The sequence below is a fragment of the Mercenaria mercenaria genome, chromosome 8, assembly GCF_021730395.1.
Source record: "Mercenaria mercenaria strain notata chromosome 8, MADL_Memer_1, whole genome shotgun sequence".
Classification (NCBI taxonomy): domain Eukaryota; kingdom Metazoa; phylum Mollusca; class Bivalvia; order Venerida; family Veneridae; genus Mercenaria; species Mercenaria mercenaria.
Window position 1 is genome coordinate 7881916 of NC_069368.1, and position 22073 is coordinate 7903988.

Here is a 22073-nt window from a genome sequence, read left to right on the forward strand (position 1 = left end):
AGTGATTTTGCCTTTGTGACCGAGTGCAGATCTGCAAGATCAGCTGACCATAGTACTACTGTTCGCTATTCAGTCAGTAAATTTTCAGTAAACACCCCTTTGAATAACAAGAGGGCCATGAAGGCCCTGTATCGCTCACCTGACCTATTGACCTAAAGATCATCAAGATCAACATTCTGACCAAGTTTCATTAAGATATGGTCATAAATGTAGCCTCTAAAGTGTTAACTAGCTTTTCCTTTGATTTGACCAGGTGACCTAGTTTTTGCCCCCACATGACCCAGATTTAAACTTGACCTAAAGATCACCAAGATTAACATTCTGATTAAGTTTCAAGAAGATACAGTCATAAATGTGGCCTCTAGAGTGTTAACAAGCTTTTCCTTTGATTTGACCTAGTGACCTAGTTTTTTAACACACCTGACCCAGATTTAAACTTGACCTATAGATCATCAAGATTAACATTTGACCAAGTTTCATTAAGATATGGTCATAAATGTGGCCTCTAAAGTGTTAACTAGCTATTCCTTTTATTTGACCCCCGTGACCTAGTTTTTGACCCGACATGACCCAGATTCGAACTTGACCTAAAGACCATCAAGTATAACATTCTGACTAAGTTTCATGAAGATACAGTCATAAATGTGGCCTCTAGAGTGTTAACAAGCTTTTCCTTTGATATGACCTAGTGACCTAGTTTTTGACTCCATCTGACCCAGATTTAAACTTGACCTAAAGATCATCAAGATTAACATTCTGACCAAGTTTCATTAAGATATGGTCATAAATGTGGCCTCTACAGTGTTAATTAGCTTTTCCTTTGATTTGACCTGGTGACCTAGTTTTTGACCCGACATGACGCAGATTCAAATTTGTCCTAAAGATCATCAAGTTTAACATTCTGACTAAGTTTCATGAAGATATAGTCATAAATGTGGCCTCTAGAGTGTTAACAAGCTTTTCCTTTGATATGACCTAGTGACCTAGTTTTTGACCCCACCTAACCCAGATTTGAAATTGAGCTATAGATCATCAAGATTAACATTTTGACCATGTTTCATTAAGATACGGTCATAAATGTGGCCTCTACAGTGTAAACTAGCTTTTCATTTGATTTGGCTTGGTGACCTAGTTTTTTATCCTACATGACCCAGATTCAAACTGGACTTTAAGATCATCAATATTAACAATCTGACCAAGTTTCATGAAGATACAGTCATAAATGCGGCTTCTACAGTGTTAACAAGCTTTTCCTTTGATTTGACCTGGTGACCTAGTTTATGAACCCAGATAACCAAATATCGAACTCGTCCAAGATTTTATTAAGGGTAACATTCTGACCAAGTTTCATTAAGACTGGGCCAAAAATGTGACCTCTAGAGTGTTAACAAGCTTTTCCTTTGATTTGACCTGGTGACCTAGTTTTTGACCCCAGATGACCCAATATCCAACTCGTCCAAAATTTTATTGAGGGTAACATCCTGACCAAGTTTCATTAAGATTGGGCCAAAATTGTGACCTCTAGAGTGTTAACAAGCTTTTCCGTTGATTTGACCTTATGACCTAGTTTTTGACCCCAGATGACCCAATATCGAACTCGTCCAAGATTTTATTGAGGGTAACATTCTGACCAAGTTTCATTAAGATTGGGCCAAAAATGTGACCTCTAGAGTGTTAACAAGCTTTTCCTTTGATTTGACCTGATGACCTAGTTTTTGATCCCAGATGACCCAATATCGAACTCGTCCAAGATTTTATTGAGGGTAACATTCTGACCAAGTTTCATTAAGATTGGGTCAAAAATGTGACCTCTAGAGTGTTAACAGTCAAATTGTTGACGACGGACGGACGGACGGACGGACGGACGACGGACGACGACGGACGCCGGACACAGGGTGATCACTAAAGCTCACCTTTGAGCACTTCGTGCTCAGGTGAGCTAAAAAGTGATACTGCCCAAATTGAATGATGGACAAGTCCATTTTAGAAATATAGCAGGCAAGTATACTTAACATGGACTTAGTGCATAAATCTTTCAGGTTATAAATATTGCTCATACACTTGCATAAAATTTCAAATACAGTATTGTTTACTTATATCTTTTTGATAGAAAGTCATTCAATTTTGTTAGCAGTGCAACATTTTATCCTTGGTATTCAAAAAGGAATTTGTTAAAATAAAGACAGTCTTTTAGCATGCACAATCACGTGTAATTGTTATTTTATCTTTTAATGTTATTTTAAGAAGTTGAATTAAATCGGTCTTACTTGCACATTCTTAAATATCCATAATCCTACAGCGAAGCAATAATGTAAACAGAACTATCAATGAAACACACCTTGTTTTGTTACTCAACTATTTTAATACCCCGATGTTATATGATCAAGTGTCTGGTTTCCTCGTAAATACTGAAATACAACTACTGTACTCTACTCCTTTCTCATCATGCACTATTTAACACAAATATTATAAAAATATATTTTATAGTCAAGTAAGCAAAACAATAGTATTATGTTTCAGTAAAATGTCATAAAAGAGATATTTCTTCTATGAAATGTCATAACAGAGATATTTCTTCTACCACATGAAATGTCATAACAGAGATATTTCTTCTACGAAAATGTCATAACAGAGATATTTCTTCTACCGCATGAAATGTCATAACAGAGATATTTCTTCTACAACATGAAATGTCATAACAGAGATATTTCTTCTACCACATGAAATGTCAGAACAGATATTTCTTCTACCACATGAAATGTCATAACAGAGATATTTCTTCTACCACATGAAATGTCATAACAGATATTTCTTCTACCACATGAAATGTCATAACAGAGATATTTCTTCTACCACATGAAATGTCATAACAGATATTTCTTCTACTTCTACCACATGAAATGTCATAACAGATATTTCTTCTACCACATGAAATGTCATAACAGAGATATTTCTAATACACAGGCATACTGCATGTTCTTCGAAATTATCTGACAGAACCAATGTCTTTAGTCACTCTTCTTCCACCTCCCAGCAGTCCTGTTGTCTTTGTATTTATTAGGTTTAACGTTGTATAGACACATTTATAGGGAATATTAGAGATAACCTTCCTGTTTTGATGGTGGAGGAAGACCCCAGTTGCCCCTCTATGCATTATTTCATCACGGTCTGGCACCTGGGTAGAACCACCGACCTTCCGTAAGCCAAATGGATCGCTTCCTCACATGGAGAATTAAACACCCGGAGTGAGGTCAACTCACATCGGTGAGGGACAAGTGATTCAAAGTCAGCGAGCTTACCACTCGGCCATGGAGGTGAAAAGTTGTCAGTTACTTGTGGAGCAGTTACTTTTCAACACAGCTTAACAGCTTTGTACATCTGTACTGTTGTAGAATCCAAGAACTTTTTGGTTAATACTAACTAATCCAACTTAGATCTATACCGTCTACAGAATGACAGCTCTGGACTTTTATCAATTTTCAAAATGGAACAATTTTTTAAAAGCAATGAATAATTGCTGTAAAAAATGTTTAAGACAAGTCAATATCAGAAAATCAGTCTGCAGAACAGTTGATCATATACAAAATGTACTATAAAAAGAAGCTATTTAAGGCACACTGATTTATTCTATAGGTTTGAGGTCTTTAAAGCACCACATTTCCTCAACAAATAAAACAGGCATCTGGATGTGAACATTTGGACCAAAAGTATTCCATTACGCTCTAGCATTAAATATCAAAATTCAATTCCAGCTGTTGGTTTACATCAGTCTTAATTGGTTTTTACTTTAATTCACACTTTCTGTGCACTCCCCTCACCACCCACCCCCCACCTCACCCCACAACCCCAATTTTTTTGTTGGAAGTGGGAGACACTTTAAGACTATAGTGTATCTCTCTTTTGATACTTAATTTAATCATTTCAACAATTTGAAATTTCTGAGTAAATGAACTGCACATAAAATTATTAGGTGTAAAGGATGTAAAAACTAGTTTTTCAATTAACCCAACCTTAGAAAGATATGTAGAGAGATGGCCATACTGTATCAGTGACTACATTATAATTATACTGTCAATGTTAGTCATTCTGTCATTAAGGAGACAAATCTATCAAAATGCATCAACTGGTGTTAACTGATTGAACACTGACCTGCTCAAGAATGTACATTTCTCACTTTTTCAGCTCATGAAATTTCGCATTAAACTTTACGACAAGATTAAAACCTGGCCTTATTTGCCACCATTACCGAAAGGCAGAAAAAGGAGTTCCAAAATTAAGAAGCCATATAATTATAATTTGATATATAACAATCACATATAATGTTAAATGACATACATGTTAAATGGGAAATATCACACAAGCCATCTGAAACTTGTGCAAAAATATCATATAGACTGCAGTCCTGGTGACTTTCTACTCAGAAAAACCATCAACAATGTAAGGCATAAGCGACTGCATGAAGAATTTAGGAAACATCAAGGGGCCAAATTAATATCGAATTTTTAAGATTAAGAGTCTGATCCTGAGCTGTATAGAAAAATTGTGTACGACGATGACAAATATCTATACACTTCTGAAGAAATTTGCATGGCCTAAGTCATATATTATTTGTGTTGGAAATGCAAATGGCTTTGGTTGAGATTCATTACAGATTCAGAATCATGGGACAATCAATGAAACAAAATGAGACAAACTTAATGTCCTAGGAAAGTCTTCAAGTAACTCTGGAAGTGCAAGAATGGAAAAGTCAGCATGAATTTACCACTTTATATCGGTCTAAAGTAAATTATATTAAATACCCTCGTCCTTGAGATTTTTGTAAACAGATCCTGTCCTTTTTCTAAGAATTTCAGTTAAGTAATGGCTATGTACATGTAGATATATATTTGGCACCTCAGTGTGACTTATAGGTATACACCTGAAAGCTGTAAAAAGATTTTAGTTAAGAGCTATTACAACATCCTAAACAACATAACGAATCTGACACACAAAATGGTTTTAAAGCATTACTATTATAAGTGATCTAGACAGTGGCATTTCATTCCACAATCTAAACACTCTAATTTTTCACTCGACAGTACTTTGTTTTATTGACTGAACCAGTCTATACTGGAACCACTGTATAAATGTAAAGATCCGTAACCCCTCCACTCTTCAGTTAAAAAGCCAACTTGATTAAAACCATCTCTTATTAATGTTACACATAGGATCTGGAGACAACTAATACAGGGTCATGTTCTGACTACCTTTCCACTAGCCAGTCAGAACCTTGCTTTCAACATTTTGAAAGTGAAAGTAGAAGTTAAAAAAAAAATCTATATTTAGCCTGGGATTCCAGTTTTCAATATGTGATTAACACAGATTTATAATTCTTACATGTATGACCACCACATCTTGTGATTTCTACATTGTGACATAATAACATTATAAAATGAAAGGAAGTAGATATGGCGGAATCCATGCCTAGGAAATAACATGTCATGGTCCATAAATATGTTTTGTGCAGTCTGAAGGTTTGTGCCATTTTGAAGGTTAAGCCAAACCTTTGTTGAAATGAGTTGTCTGATTGGTTCAAATAGAAACAAAATAAAAACAGTGATATTCAAAATCCGATTTCTTACATTTATGAAGACCTAGACTACTTAAGTCAGACTGTTAAAAACAATCACTTAAAACTGCACTTTTCATTTGGACTTGGAGAAGTTTTGGTCCAGAGGGCTTCCAATGTGTACCATAATAATTCTGATATGGCCTTCCTTAGATCCAAAATATTCCACATCTAGCTGAGGAACTGGTAATGTAACCATATCCTCAGTTTATCTCATGTTACACTTCTTCTGAACACCTCTCATATATTATTTGCTGCAGCATGCTGACATACAGTTCTTCATCTCAAAATTAAATAAATTATTGTTTTCGTCAAAGTAGCCTTCCATATAAACTTACCGGTACTGAATTATTAATTTTCATAAAGAATTCCTGCAGTGTAATAAAATGATATTTAAACGCTTTTGAAACTGTGAACAAAACTTCCTTACATGGACAGATGCCAAGTGTTGGATATTTAAGAAATAATAAATATGTGCCTATATTTTATCAGTTAATGAAATATGGGCAGGAGTTTGGATGCGTAATAATTAAATCATGAGTGCGTAGCACGAGTGATTTAAAATTTGCATCCGAACGACTGACTGATAAAATTATTGGAACATATTTATTATTTCGATTCTAACCTGGCAAATTCTTCGCATTTAACAGAACTACGTTATTAGCTTGAAACGTCATTCGGCTGGCCATATGCTATTATAAAAACCACCCCACGAATGGAAAGTGTTGCATAAAATGGAAATTTCCGATATTCAGCAAATTTTAATAAAAAAGTTTTAAGTAGTTACTGCTGTAAAAATGATATTTTCAATGACATCTAAGGTTGGATATAGAAATCAGAAGTAAATACTTCATTCAATATTTATATATTATGCAGTTTCTAAAAATAGTGCATGTCACCTACATGATGGCACTGAAAATTACACGCCAGAACATTGCGACGGCATATAAACATGTAAACACTTGAGTCTGGAAGATTGGAACATGAATTATAATTTATTTACTGTCAAATTAGAATCTAGTTGACATCTGTGGTGCCTATAGTGTATTTTATTTGACCTTGCGGGGCGTGGTTTTGCGACGGTCCACTACATTATTGTGCAAGGTACATAGTATATGTAACCACTGTAGCGTTGAATGTTAGTCGTTGGTTACCGAAGATTAAGAAATTGAACAGTTATATTGCTCAACCTATTTTGCTTGTTTTTTGAGATTACCATTATTTGCATAAGTCAGATATTAACTCCGCCCCGCCAGGTCAAATAAAACGGACTATACAACGCAGAAACTGTAAACTACACACACGACCAGACATAGATACACTGGTGTTGAAGTTGAAACATACCAGGCTGAAACATTTTCTTACAGTAAAAATATAAACAAATATTAATAAAGTAGAAATTGTTTGTTTCAGAAAATTTGATACACTTTTTATTACTACTACATAGCACTGAAAAAGTCAAGTATTTAGTCGGTATGTAACAGAAGCAGAGTAGAATCTCACAGTCTTGTTACAATCGTAGGGTGGAATGGAGGAGCTATATTTTATCGTAGATTCATGTATAGGCAATTTCGCTCTATGTTTATATAGCAACTGCTGTGGATCGTGTTAGAATCTGTGATAATGCAGACCGATGAGAGAAACCGCTGCATGATGCCGGCTCATTACCACTCAGAAGAATGGTGTACAGAGTAAGTTTTAGCATAAACAAGGCTTTCATGTGCTTTATTGTCTATTTACCATAGTTCAGTGTTCAGATGCTTGAAAACTGATCAACTTGGGCCAACACCCTCATGCTTCAACTCCTGCTCATCTGACCCATGAACCCCAATATCAGGTAATAAATAAAAGGAAGGCCTTGTTTACTTGATTGGTAGAAGTCATTTTATACTGAACATTCTGTTTATATCTTTATTTTTTCACCCAAGTTGTGAAGAGTGCCTTTAAAAATAATCTGTATTGATTACTTATGGTAATATAGTAACAGTTGCTGTACCTTATTTTGTAGCATTAGTTGCGAAACATTAATGAATAATATAAAACATAGACTAATTAAACACAGCCGAGGAGATTATATAAAGCTTTGTATATACATGTACAAAATACAAAGAGGACATTTGTTTGTTTCAGAGCAAAAAAGAAATCTTGTTTTGGGCTAAGTGACATTTTTCAACAGTATTTCAGTTATATGATGTTGGGCAGATAAGAAGCCACAAGGAAGTTTGGTGCTGACACAAATTTACAAACATTTTTTCTGTCAGTAACCACTTGAAAGCTACGATCCCAAGCAACATTTTAATGAAAACGTTTAAGTTAAAAATTTACTTGAAATATTTCAGTGAAAAGCATTATAATAATTTACTTAAAAAATGTAAAAAAAAAAAAAAAAACCTACCTCAATTCATGTATCAATTTCTCCTCCGTTTCAAAGATTTATTAAAGTCTCCAAAATTATCTGTTACAAAATATAATGATGTAAATTATATATACATGCATTATGGTGGATTTAATAATTTCCTGTGAAAAACAAAAGAATTATACCATAATGCCCTAGTTTTTAACCTGTTGGGTCTTTTGTGAGGTCCAACAATAGAACCATCAGTGGCACATTTGAAGGCGTTAAAAGTTTAGTCAACAAACTAAAATGACAATCAGCGAAATTCAAATACTATCATACCAACCTGACTTATGTTTGAACATGTTCAAACATTTCTAGGGTGATAAAATGTCCACAATGCAAACATAATATTTATACATTAAATAAAAATCTTCTGAAAAGAAGTGAAAATTATGTCCATACAAGTTTTATAGCATCGATGGGGCAAATAGTTCTGTGTCAAAAGTTTATGTTACACTAAAAGTACATTTAATTTGGAAAAATCAATTTTTGATGCATAAAGAAACATTAAGGATCATCAATCCTGGGGGGTTATAACAAGATCTATTTTATACATTATTAAAGTATGGTCATTTCTTACTAATCTGTATAATCTAAGCTAAGGTAAAATGAATCACTGTTCTAATTAGAAAAGCATTATAAAACCTGCTTTTATATTATCATTATATCACATCTACATAGCACTCTTTTTCATCTATACATAATTCTTTTACACATGTAGTAAAAGTGCATTAAATTTTCAATTTAAGTAACAAAAAGCTCCGATAACATTTTGAATCCAACATATAACACAAGATTTTTATTTTTCAAAGGCAATATATTAATGCAAATTTTCAAGATTAACCAAAACTTTTATATCTTAATCAGCTAGATTATTAATTCTAAACATTCACTGATTTTGTAAAATGGACATTTAAGAATTCTCAATAATTTTGGTACATTCATGTAATTTTAATGCAAGCATTTCAAAGTTTATATTTATTTTGAAGGAACAGATTATCCATCTTTCACTAAAATATTTAAGAGTTAGGTCCAGATTTTAGAAAAAAAAATTCAAACATCACCAAGTCATAGAAAAAAAGAGTTGTTTTACACGAAAAATAAAACAGCATTTAAAACATAATTATATAGAAGTCTACAAAAGCATCATCAGTTTGCTCACGTATGTATTGAATTCTGGAAAAGGACTGCATGAAGGGGCCATACTTCTGGACAGTTCAAGGCCTTTAAACCCTCACCATTACATGTCTTTGTTTTGATGCAATTGCAATAATTTCCCAGAGCTTAAACTTCACATAACTAGGTTAAACAATTGTTTACTTTTATTTCTTTACAAATGGCATTCTTTTATAAAAAGGGGGACAACTTTTGAGAATATTTTAAGTATCCAATTTAATGGTAAGGTAAAACAATCGTAATAGACAGGTAGATTATTGGTAAAAATGTTGTTCCTTACCACACATTTCTGTGATTCAGTTTTATATTGCTAAACTCTTCAAATGCACATTCTCATCTTTTGTATTTAAGTTGACTATACATGAATTGTGTATGCAGAGCTTAGTATATATACATTCATAATTAAATATCGTATTGTTGATTGTTTAAAAAAAAAACACTTCCTGATTTTAACTTTTCAGCTATACATGATCAAGTGTGTACTATGTGAAACCTAATACTGTCATAATTTGTTAATTTTGTGTTTACATGAACTGTATGTAGGAAAATTTCATAATTTCAAGTCTAGTATACTTTTAAACATTGAATAGACACTTTTATCATATAAGTCATTATTATGAATGATTTGTAACAGTGTTTTAAAAATTTACCCTTTACCCTGCTGAATTTCTAAAATGGACTGGTCTATCATTCAATTTAGGCAGTACCATCATTATTCAAAGGGGTGATCACTGAAAATTTACTGACTGAATAGCGAACAGTCAGTCCATGATCAACCGGCACATACTAGTTGCAAAGGCAGAATCACTTGCCGGCAGCAGGCTAAAGGTTAAAACCAGTAAGTCACTACTGAAAGGACAGTTTGTCACTTGTATTACACATATGGCAGACATTTATTTTCTTACGAAGGTACTTTATTATGCTGATTATAATGTCCTTTACATAAGGCAATTGGACAAAAGATCTGAACCATATCGAACAATATCCTTAATGTAAATAATTATGTAAATACAGAAAGTTATTTATTTAAAGTTTTAGTTTCTGTTTTAATCAACATTAATTTTTATCTTGTGAATAAAGACCACTTGTAATTATTCAGACCAACTGTAAATTCAGACCAACTGTAAATTCAGACCAAACGCAAATTCAGACAGATGTGACTGTATTTCATTATGAAGCATTAAATTCAAGATTCTTTTATTATTACAAGAAAATTATTGTCTGAATTAATTTAAAAGCATCTTTTAAATAAAGGGAGATAATCAGATTCATTTTGACACCTGAGTATGTGTCATAAATACTGCATTCTACACCAACCATTTATACCTACAACTCTGCAATTGCATTAACTTTCATGGTCACATCAATCCTCAAGAAGAATAGTAAATCCGAAATGAACTGAAGTAAACTTTCTCATTTATTTTACCTTAAAGGGAAAGGCAACTCTGTTCTGATGGTACTTTGTCAGCTGGGATTTCTTGAATCATTTAAAGGAGTGAAAGAAATTTCAAAATCGGAGTAAAAGATAAAGTATGAGCATTTAAATATTTGGTCAAATTGGCGGCCATTTTGTTTCCATGGCAACAAAAAATAAAATGGCATATTTATTAAATTTTTAGATACACATCTGAACTGCATTTACGTATTACTGTAAAATAATGTCTCTACTTTTTCCAGCTATAATGAAAGAAAGTATCATGTTTCACACCTTATACTCAAGTAGTCTTTTAAAATGTTATTTGCTAAATAAAGTATTCAGCAGAGTGTAAATGACGTCATAAGCACACTTAAATGGCTGCCTCCATGATCAGCCATTTTCTTAAATTTCAAACTTGTACCATATCTTTTTCAATAGCTGTCCGATTTTAAAAATTCTTTCAGCGTTATGAAAGGCTTGATGATGGCTTTCATATAAAATTACTTATTGTCAGGTTTTCCTCACCCTTTAAACAGTGAAATTAAGATAAAAAAACACAAAAAATTAAGCCAACAAAATAAACTGATTTCACAGTATATTAAACCTGATATAAAAATCCATGTTTTCAGAGAGCTTGATCCGTCAGAATGAGGAAGTTCCCACCTTGAATGTTCACAGTTTGAAGTTGAAATTCTGTCTTTCATGTTTTCAAAAAGATCAAATATTCTGCATGATTAACGGGTATTTTGCAAGACTGCCAAGTTTTGTGACTTGTATTTAAACAGAGATTTCCATAACTAGGATATTGGTAAACCCGTTTTTAAGAGAACCAATGAACTATGCAATAGGTTTGAATTGAAATCTTCGTTCATTCAAATCATAAAAAGATAAAAAAAATCATGATTTAACATACAGAATGTGACCTGAAAAAAAAATTATACAGTAAAATAGGCAAAAATCACTTTTTGTCGGAGATATGAATGAGAATCCCAGTCTTATATTCCACACTATGCAACCATTTAGCCTAATTTAACAGTCATACCAGAAGTACTATTTTACGTACAGCTCCAAGTCTGACCTCCATTAAATTATGTACCCCTTCAAAGAGTTGCTACCTCCATACAAAGCCAAATATGAATTTCTGTCTAGCTAAAAACAATTTATTCGTATAACATGGGTTTTTAAAAGTCTTTCAAAATTCTCTAGAGAGGTTGTGCAATATATATATATATATATATATATATATATATATATATATATATATATATATATACACAAGATATTTGGTTTATTAAGTAAAATACATTATGAAGTCTTTTTTAACAACTTCTACTGTGTCAATATGACATAGGCCTCACTATATTTACTGCAACAAATTGGTTTAATCTTTTTCTCTCTTCAAATTTAGTGTTTCAATACATATCACTGCATAAATATGCAAAATTACACAAAAAGTGAAAAAGGAATGTAGCCCTGGTTCTGCATTAAATTTTGCATATATGACAATGAATAAAATGCTATTCTTTATTTAAGCATGCAGGCACAAAGAGGAGCTGGGTACATTATCTTTCAACTGCAGTCATCAAGTCCTACAATCAGGAGTACCATCAAACTTCATTAATTATTTGTGCACCAATGACTTGTATGAAAGCATTTCTAACAGCAGAACAGATAAAAGTTGATTTAATTATTGAAACTGAGCACCTAAATTAAACCACCATGGATTTACAATATACTAAAATCAATGCTCGAATCTTAGATGAAGTTGTTTCATGCATTCTTGCACCTAATCGACTAATACATGTATTCTTGGGGGACTCATCTTCCTGGTTGTGTCAACTAACAAAATGATAGTACAAACCCTATTGATTAATATATCGTCAAATCAACAAATTCAAATCCCCACAAAATTATAGCTTATTATATTATTATTATTATTATTATACCAGATTTATATAGCGCCCTTTTCATGATCAATTTCACGTTCAAAGGCGCTTTACATAGTTCAAATGCAGCCACACAGGGCGCATAATTCATCCTCTACTAGTACAGACACAGAGTGATCTGACCAGAGGGACAGAGTGAGACAAAGCCCCCACGACACAGAGATCAGAAATCAGATACTGGCTTGTCCGGCTAACTTAGCCTAGCTCGTTGCGAATAGACAGCCTGGTTCTTTAACGTGCCCAGTGTATAGCACTGATACACACAAGGATTGCCTGGGTTCCTGACCAGTACACCTCTAGCTGGGTGGGAAACACTGAAAAGCGTTTCTGAAAATTCCTGAGTAGCTGCCGGGGATCGAACCCCGACCTCAGGATTGGAAGGCCAGTGTGCAAACCACTGAGCTATCCGTCCACAGCTTATTTGGACAAAAACCACTAAATCTCATGCCCACCAAATCTAATGTCATCATGGTATCTTATCAAACCTGAAATCAACCATGTCTGTCCATTTAGCTCAATACCGGAAGCGCAGATCTACGGACAGCTGGGTTGTAAGTTGATCCCCCTGCACGGCATATGTTCTCTGTGACAATTTGATAAAAAAGACATTGTTTCTGAATTCATTCGTCTTCCAGCTCTGATTCATGCAGAGAAGTTACCAGTTACTTGCAATCTGTCCCAATTTGAATAAACAAATGAGAAGACCTTCTAACAATGCTATGGACAAAGTTTGATGAAGATCCATCATGCGATTCATGAGAAGTAGTTAACAGATTTCTTCTATTTTTAGCTCTGGTGTCCCCTAAAAGGGACCAATGTAAACCACATTTTTATAGAGTCCATGCCAAGTTTTTGGTATAAATCTGATCAGTAGTTTCAGAGGAGAAGATTTAGTAAAGATCTTCAAATATCTTATTTTCTAATTCTATACAATATGACTCAGCATTCTATCTATCACTCTTCTTTTACAAAATGAAGTCCTTCACACTTTGTTAAGCATGTACTTACCAGTAGTACATATAACCACACATAATTACTTGTAAAATACAAAAACAAATTTACATAATTTAAATCCTTTGGAACAAAATCAATATTTTAAAAGATTTTTCTATAAAATATTTCCTATCAATTCCACTAATTCTGAATTTTTGCAACATAAGATACATGAATATACTTTAAAAATAATAACTCCAAGGGACATAACTCTATAATGTATCATTTTTGTCTCTACTCTTCAGACACACTGCAGTTCATCTATTTTAAGTTCCAAGTGATATATTAATCATCAGTTTTATTTTGTTCTCAGCAACAACTGACAACTTCTTCCAACAAGTCTATAAAGACTATCTTCAAACAGCACAATACTGCCGATATTTGTTATCATTTTCACCCCTGACAAAGACTGCTAATACGGCAGGAATGACTATAAAATGGTGGTCGGTAAAGATAAATGGTGCTAGGAAAAATGCATCTCTAGAGTTTGGTTCAAGATTATAACAGACTAGGCTCAAAAAGCTGAGATAATATCATAAGATCTTAAAGGGGCTGCAACTCTGCAAAAAAAGGAAGAAATATGTCAAAGAAATACATACAAGAGCTTGTCAAACACGAAATGCCCCCCCTTGATGCATTCAGTAACTGCACAAGGAACAGAAATTATTTGCTCACTATAAACAAAAGTTCTACTGTTCTGGTTCAATGTAACCTTGACCTTGACCTATTGACCTCAAAATCAACAGGAGTCATCTGCTGGTCATGATCATCCTCCCTATTAAGTTTCGTGATTCTAGGCCCAAGCGTTCTCAAGGTATCATCCGGAAAGGGTTTAACTGTTCCGGGTCAATGTGACCTTGACCTTTGGCCTACTGATCTCAAAATCTATAGGGGTCATCTACTGGTCATGATCAACCTCCCTATCAAGTTTCATGATCCTAGGCCCAAGCGTTCTCAAGTTATTGTCCAGAAACCGTTTACTGTTCCTGGCCAATGTGACCTTGAACTTTGACATAATAACTCAAAATCAATAGGGGTCATCTACTGATCATGACAAATCTCCCTATCAATTTTCCTGATCCTAGGCCCAAATGTTCTTGGGTTATCGCCCGGAAACCGCTTCACTGTTCCTGGTCACTGTGACCTTGACCTTTGACCTTCTGATCTCAAAATCAATAGGGGTCACCTGCTGGTGATGACCAATCTCCCTATCAACTTTCACGATCCTAGGCCCAAGCAATCTTGAGTTATCATCCGGAAACCGTTTAACTGTTCTGGGTCACTGTGACCTTGATCTTTGACATACTGACCTCAAAATCAATAGGGGTCATCTGCTGGTCATGAACAACCTCCCTATCAATTATCACGATCCTAAGCCCAAGCGTTCTTAAGTTATTGCCCCGAAAACAGTTAAATGTTCAGGGTCACTGTGACTTTGACCTTTGACATACAGATCTCAAAATCAATAGAGGTCATCTGCTGGTGATGACAAACCTTCCTATCAATTTTCATGATCCTAGGCCCAAGCGTTCATGAGTCATCATCCGGAAACGGATTGGTCTACATACCGACCAACCAACCTAAGGGGGGCATAAAAATACAGGCATAATTATGAAGTCAATGTTTACAAACAAACATACTGCATTTAAAATCTTAAAGAGGTAAAAATTTCATTTTTTAAACTGAACTAGAATCACTTGTCATTTTGTAATTCAATCTGAATGCACAGACTAGTAACAGAGATCTCTAATGACATACTTATGAGAATATTTATACATTTTTTTTTTGTTTCCTTCCCCACTGGCCTAAAATACCAGAGGGTTCAGTTAAAGCTCCTTAGAATAAGGCTGAGCAAAAAAAGCCCTTGTGTAGGGTGTACTTTACTTCTAAAAATAGGATAGGTGGAAAGACATTTTTCTTGTCTATTTTTTCCCCTTACTTCCTATTCATGTAGAAATGTCATAAAAAGTGAATATAACTATAACTAAAACTTCAAATGAAGTAATTTTAACAAGAGTTACAAAAAAATCCCTAAAATACAATTCTCCGCCCCCACTCCCCCCAAAAAAACCCCAACAGGGTCAGGACCCTCAATTTTCGGACTTAAACACAGGTATATTAAATTCTGTTAAGTCGTCCTAGTGATGTTCCCTACAAGGCTGCATTGTACCAGTTACTTGTTGTCACTCTTACGCTGTTAAACGCCTTATTTGTCAAAAACAAAACCTATAGTTAATTGTTGTTTTATCCTCTATGTTTGAGCCAAGATCATAAATAAATGCAAATTAGATCAACATATGGGTTTTTACAATCACTTTCCTTGTAAGAGATAAACAATCAGGTTATCAGGCTATATACAGATAGATGTAGTAAATATTTGTTTAATTTGAAAATATTACTTCCCATTTTGGTTCTAATGAATTAAAATCTACAAAATTATGTACTAAATTGTTGAAACTGAAAATAAGTCAAATGTCACACAATCTTTTCTAACCATCATACATCTCAACTAAAATACATTAGTAATAGTGCCCACATCTTTCATAAATTCATGAAAACCAGAAACTTAATATGGTTCCTGTGAAAAATTGATTTTGACTTGTCCAATCAACCATAATAAAAAATATCTGTTACACTATAAATTTAACAACTTACCAATATAGGCAATCTAATTTATCCCAGTTAAAGTAAAAAAATATTCTGTGTATAATTACAGATTTAATTATTCGACAATGGATGACGAACACACCTGTACTTCATTTCTATTACAAAACAGTTTGTACTAAATTCCACCCCGATCACAAACATGACTCAAAAAGTCTATATTTAGATAAATCATTACACTGGCACCCTGAAGTTGAAACAATTGATTCAAAAACCCTCTAACCAATAGCTGCTCTCCCGCCTACATAAGGCTTTATTCAAACGTTAACATGAAATGATCGGAAAAGAATGGAATATTTATGTTATTTTACTATTGGGCCAGGTAGATAGATCAATACTCTAAGGACAATCTTTAACACAGACGTGGTAAATGGACTGTAACGGGACGGAATGTTAACGGATTAATTCATGCGCCAACTCGTCCATTCCACTGCCCTTGAGAGAAAATTCTTCATTAAGTACAACCGATCAGAGTAATCTGTATAAACACACTCCAATGTATTGATTACTATAGAAAATATTTACCATTCATTATAGTATGTTGAACAGAAACCAAAATTTGCTTAAATTAAGTTGATTTTGCAAAGCCAGGGGGTTTTAGTTTGATCTTGAATTATGCAAAAACATACATCTGCTACTTTCATATAATAAAGCTGACTCATCATTGCTTAAAGAAGAAATTTCCGCGATGTCTTAACATTTATCTCTCCGACTAATGCTGTTAATAAAATTATGTTTACATAAATAAAAGTATTTTGTGCCAAATACTGCTCACTTGAATAAAAGCATTTTATTAATGTATAAAATATTTTTCACTTGAATGAAAGCACTTAGAATTTGTCACAATTCATACTTTTAGAGTATCTATATGAAATAATTATAAGAAATTTTCCACAAATCACATAAAAAAAAAATTCTATTGATCCATTCCTTGAAAATTTGTATATAATTAATTTCAACCATACAAAGCAAGTCTGTATGCTATATATTCTTAAATATGATAATGAATTATCTCCCTTTTATCTTTTGTTTTGCTAAGTTTGTGGATGAATGATCTCCCTTTAATAGATTTTGCAACTTTTTTTACAATTTGAACACAATCAACATACACACATCTGTTTTTCCACTACATAATTGCAAAGACAAAATTGCTACTAAATACTGCAGATATGGAAGTTTTCAAGCTTTCATGAAACCTTTCAAAATGAATATTATTTATTTCATCCCTTACATAAGCTATGTCTTCCCCTGAAATATTAAAACTCAGGAGGCCCGAAGCTCCAAAAGTGAAAAAGTAAAGTCAACATGTATATTTGACAATCGCTTGGGTCATACAAATGCTAGCAAATTTGCATTTCAAAAAATGTCTGGTTGTTCAAATGCTCCTTGAAGAATAGACACTGCTGCGAAAATGCTGATAATAAGCTAAAATTCTTACGGGCCTGTAAAAACGTAAACATTGAAACTCAGAAATTATCATTAAAATGTGCTCAAGGTGTATGTCTCCAGTATGCAAGAATGATCATCAGCTGAAGGAGTGGCCAATGAGATAATTGTTTTACATCTCATTAAAACTTAAACTTCAATTTTGAAATATAACTTCTTACTTTAGCAAAATAGTCTTGTAAAACACTGAAAAGCAAAAATAGTCTCTTGATCAACATATATGCCCAAATATTTCATACGGTGTGAGCAAAATTTCTAAGAATACTGATGATATAGCCAAACCTAATTGTGCCTCTGAATAAATCGTATCAAGCCATAACTCAGTAATACACTGCTTGCAGCGGACCTCCAATAATAATAAAGGCCACTACTATAATACCGCCTTATAACAGCCACTATTTTCATTCCCAATAAACCAAAAATACTACAAAACTACCCATTCTGAGAGACCCCATGTCAACAAAAAGCTCTCTTTTCATTTCCAAAGGGAGTTGTTCAAAGACAAGTTGACAGGACATGTACTTTGTTAAATTGTAAAATTACGCCCTAAAAGCTTAACCTTTTACCTGCAAAATTTCTGAAATGGATGGGTCCATTATTCAATCTGGGCATTACCATATATTATTTGAAGGGGTGTACTGTTCAATGAAAATTTACTGACTGCATGAATAACAAACAGTGCAGACCATGATCAGCCAGCACAGAATGTGCAAGCTGGTCTTAGTCTGCACTGGTCGCAATGGTAGAGTACTTGCTGTCAGCTGTCTGAAAGCTTAAACTCAGATTTAGAGAATACATACTCAATTCCAACCAGGGACAGTATCATTTGCTTCTTAGTTTGCTGTATGATATTTCGAAGGGCCATAAATCACAACCATTTTAATCAAATTCTAAAGCAAACATCAGGAGCAAATCTTCAATTTATATGATATTGAAAATAACTATTTTAAGTTCAAATGGCCGAGATTTTTATGTATAACTAGAAGGAATTCTGACATAGTGATGTCTGAGACAAACCTCAAACTTTTTTTCAATCCATCTATTTGGCTGGTATGCATTTTTTTTTCTAATGAAAACTCCAGCGAAAGATAACTGAAAATGCCTGACACAACAAATGGTAAAAACAGATAAAGTTTCATGGATTTAACCCATGAAACAGACACGCTTATCATGATAGATGACTTAAAATGTTGAAAATTGTTTTCAAACAAAAGCATGCAGATCTACTTTTCGTGAATATTCTCACAGGCCAATTTGTATTTTTGTAAAAAAATACTGTAGTGATAAGAAAACATTAGTCTTAACAATCTTAAAATACTGACAACATGTGACATTGGAATTTAAGCTAATATTTGAGAGTATACTTGATAAAAATGCCATACTTCTGATCAAAATATATAGCAAAGTTCTTAAAGTACAAAAGCTTAAGTTTTGTTTGATTTTTATAGTGTTATTTCTAGAGTGACGCAACGGGGCACCCCGCCCTGCCCTTTTCTACTGCCGCCACACTGCCCTTAAAATATGCCCTCCTGCCTCAAATTCTGCCCTTCTGCTAAATCCCGCCAATTTCCCTGTTGACACGCCTCGTCGATTTTTTTATCAACAAATTACGTCACAGCGAGTGCACACAGGTAATGAGAATCAATGAAGTGTTAAAACTAATTGGGGGGCCTCCGTGGCCGAGTGGTTAGAGTCGTTGACTTCAAACCATTTGCCCCTCATCGATGTGGGTTCGAAACCTCATTTGGGGCGTAGAATTCTTCACGTGAGGAAGCCATCCAGCTGGCTTACGGAAGGTCGGTGGTTCTACCCAGGTGCCCGCTCGTGATGAAATATGCACGGAGGGGCACCTGGGGTCTTCCTCCACCATTAAAGCTGGAAAGTCGCCATATGACCTAAAAACTGTGTCGGTGCGACAATAAACCCAACAAAATAAATAAATAAATAAAAACTAATTGATGAAGAGAATGGGTCCTGTGTAATGTCAAAACGGCGTTCGTCAGCGGCCAGTTGATTACCGCGAGCACGTGAAAAGTGCCCTATAAGATTTCTTTGTGCAAAATTTAAATTAGACCGTTGTTTAGAATAATGATAAGTAAATATCAATGCAGTTTGATTTAATACTGTAATTTCAACTAGAAAGTGCACAACTTTTAATGAATATCGAAAGCAAAAGTAAGTTTTAGAATGACCGTTCAAGTCTTATTACGCCCGATGTCGTATGCATTTTTTCAATAATTCCTTCAAAAAGCTGGCTGTCAGTGTATTTTTTATGATAAGAGACATCAATATTTGAAGAACTTTCTCTGGTTTACCTTAGTGGGTCAAGTAAACTGAGTAAAAACTACTTTCAGACAGCATTTCAAAAGTGTACCAGTATCCGGATAGTATATTTTGGATATACAGGTATACGTTTTTTACAGACTGTAAGTGTTATAGCACTTTTCTGTTAATGAAATATTGATGAAATACCTGATCAATACAACATGACTTTTGATAATTAGTAGTTTACATGTCACCTGAAACAGATCTTTTTACTATGTTGTTTACAACATGATCTTGGTTTCAAGCTTAAGCTTATATTAAGGGAGTCCACTATTTCATATAATATATTCATATGAATACCGAAGTTGACATTCTTGGTAACATTTTTTATGAGAAAGGCTTGAATGGTTTAGCCAAAATTTTAAGTAAGTAAAAACCCTTTGTAAACTCTGTTACGTGCTGCTTTTGGGAAGATATCATTTACCACTTTATAATCTGTGACATTTATTTTAAGTGACTGCAATAAAGATAAATGGAAGACACAATTATAGACATCTAGAAATGCAACTATTGCTATGGTAACTTTCACGTCTAAAAGAGCACCCTGCCCCTTTCGGACAGTACCCTACCCCTTTTAGGCAGCACCCTGCCCTTTTTGAGCTCGAGAAATAACACTATTTTTCCATTACAGCTTCTTTTTGTTGTTGGCAAATGTGTGGCTCTGGGGCTGTGTTTTTGGTGCTCTGTGCTTCCGAGAAATCTACCCTTACCTATTATCTTTTGGTTTTAACGTTGTTCTTCAACAATATTTCAGTTATGTAAAGGCGGACAGTTAACCTAACCAGTGTTCCTGGATTCTGTACCAGTTTCTCCGCAAGTAACTGCCAACTTCCCCACATGAATCAGAGGTGGAGAACAAATGATTTCAGACACAATGTCTTTTACCAAATTGTCACGGCGAACATACGGCCCACCCAAGGACCAAACTCAAGACCCTGCGGTCCGTAGATTTGCGCTCTCCCTACTGAGCTAAGCGGGCAGGTCAAAAGCTGAAATGGACATGACATACATCTTTCAGTTTCGATCTGCTGTAAATACATATTCACTGACAGTGTATTACAAAGTACCTATCTCTTAATTCATATGAGGCAAAAAAAGGTCTGTTTCCGGTCTCCCTACCTACCCTTTCCATACTTAAACAAGAGCTGTCTCCATAGGATGACACATGCCCCCGATGGCACTTTGAATGAATAGTTATGGCCGATGTTAGAGTTTAGGACCTTTGACCTACAGAGCTGGGTCTTGCGCGTGACATGTCGTCTTACTGTGTCACACATTCATGCATAGTTATTTTAAAATCCATGCATGAATGACAAAGATATGGACCGGACATGCCCATCAATGCACTATCATGAAAAATGACCTTTAACATCTAAGTGTGACCTTGACCTTTGAGCTACGGACCTGGGTCTTGTGTGTGACACGTCGTCTTACTGTGGTACACATTCATGCCAAGTTATTTGAAAATCCATCCATCGATGACAAAGATATGGACTGGACACGCCCATCAATGCACTATCCTTTAACATCTAAGTGTGACCTTGACCTTTGAGCTACGGACCTGGGTCTTGCGCATGACACGTCGTCTTACTGTGGTACACATTCATGCCAAGTTATTTGAAAATCCATCCATCGATGACAAAGATATGGGCTGGACACGCCCATCAATGCACTATCCTTTAACGTCTGACCTTTGAGCTACGGACCTGGGTCTTGCGCGTGACACGTCGTCTTACTGTGGTACACATTTATGCCAAGTTATTTGAAAATCCATCCATCAATGACAAAGATATGGACCGGACACGCCCATCAATGCACTATCCTTTAATGTCTAAGTGTGACCTTGACCTTTGAGCTACGGACCTGGGTCTTGCGCGCGACACATCGTCTTACTGTGGTACACATTCATGCCAAGTTATTTGAAAATCCATCCATCGATGACAAAGATATGGACCCGACACGAAAATTGCGGACAGACCGACAGACAGACAGACGGTTCAAAAACTATATGCCTCCCTTCGGGGGCATAAAAATATTTCCCTTTCATTTTAAACCTTTCGCTTCGTTCCGCTAAAGTACGCGATTCTGATTGGTTGGCAG

At 34.6% G+C, this 22073-nt stretch overlaps 1 protein-coding gene across 6 annotated transcripts in view; it reads right to left on the reverse strand.

Moving 5' to 3' along the window:
* Window positions 1–22073, reverse strand: part of LOC123523110 (ceramide glucosyltransferase-like) — a 47003-nt gene that overhangs the window by 23512 nt on the left and 1418 nt on the right. Inside the window, exon 1 of one of the 6 annotated variants that reach the window (XM_053549315.1) lies at window positions 16194–16456. The exons of 2 other annotated variants lie outside the window; for them this stretch is intronic. The gene's annotated coding sequence lies outside the window, so the exon portion shown is untranslated. Of the gene's footprint in view, window positions 1–2267; window positions 2415–11203; window positions 11604–11641; window positions 11744–16193; window positions 16457–22073 lie in introns of those variants that run through there. 3 more of the 6 variants (XM_053549318.1, XM_053549317.1, XM_053549316.1) reach the window with 3 other exon arrangements.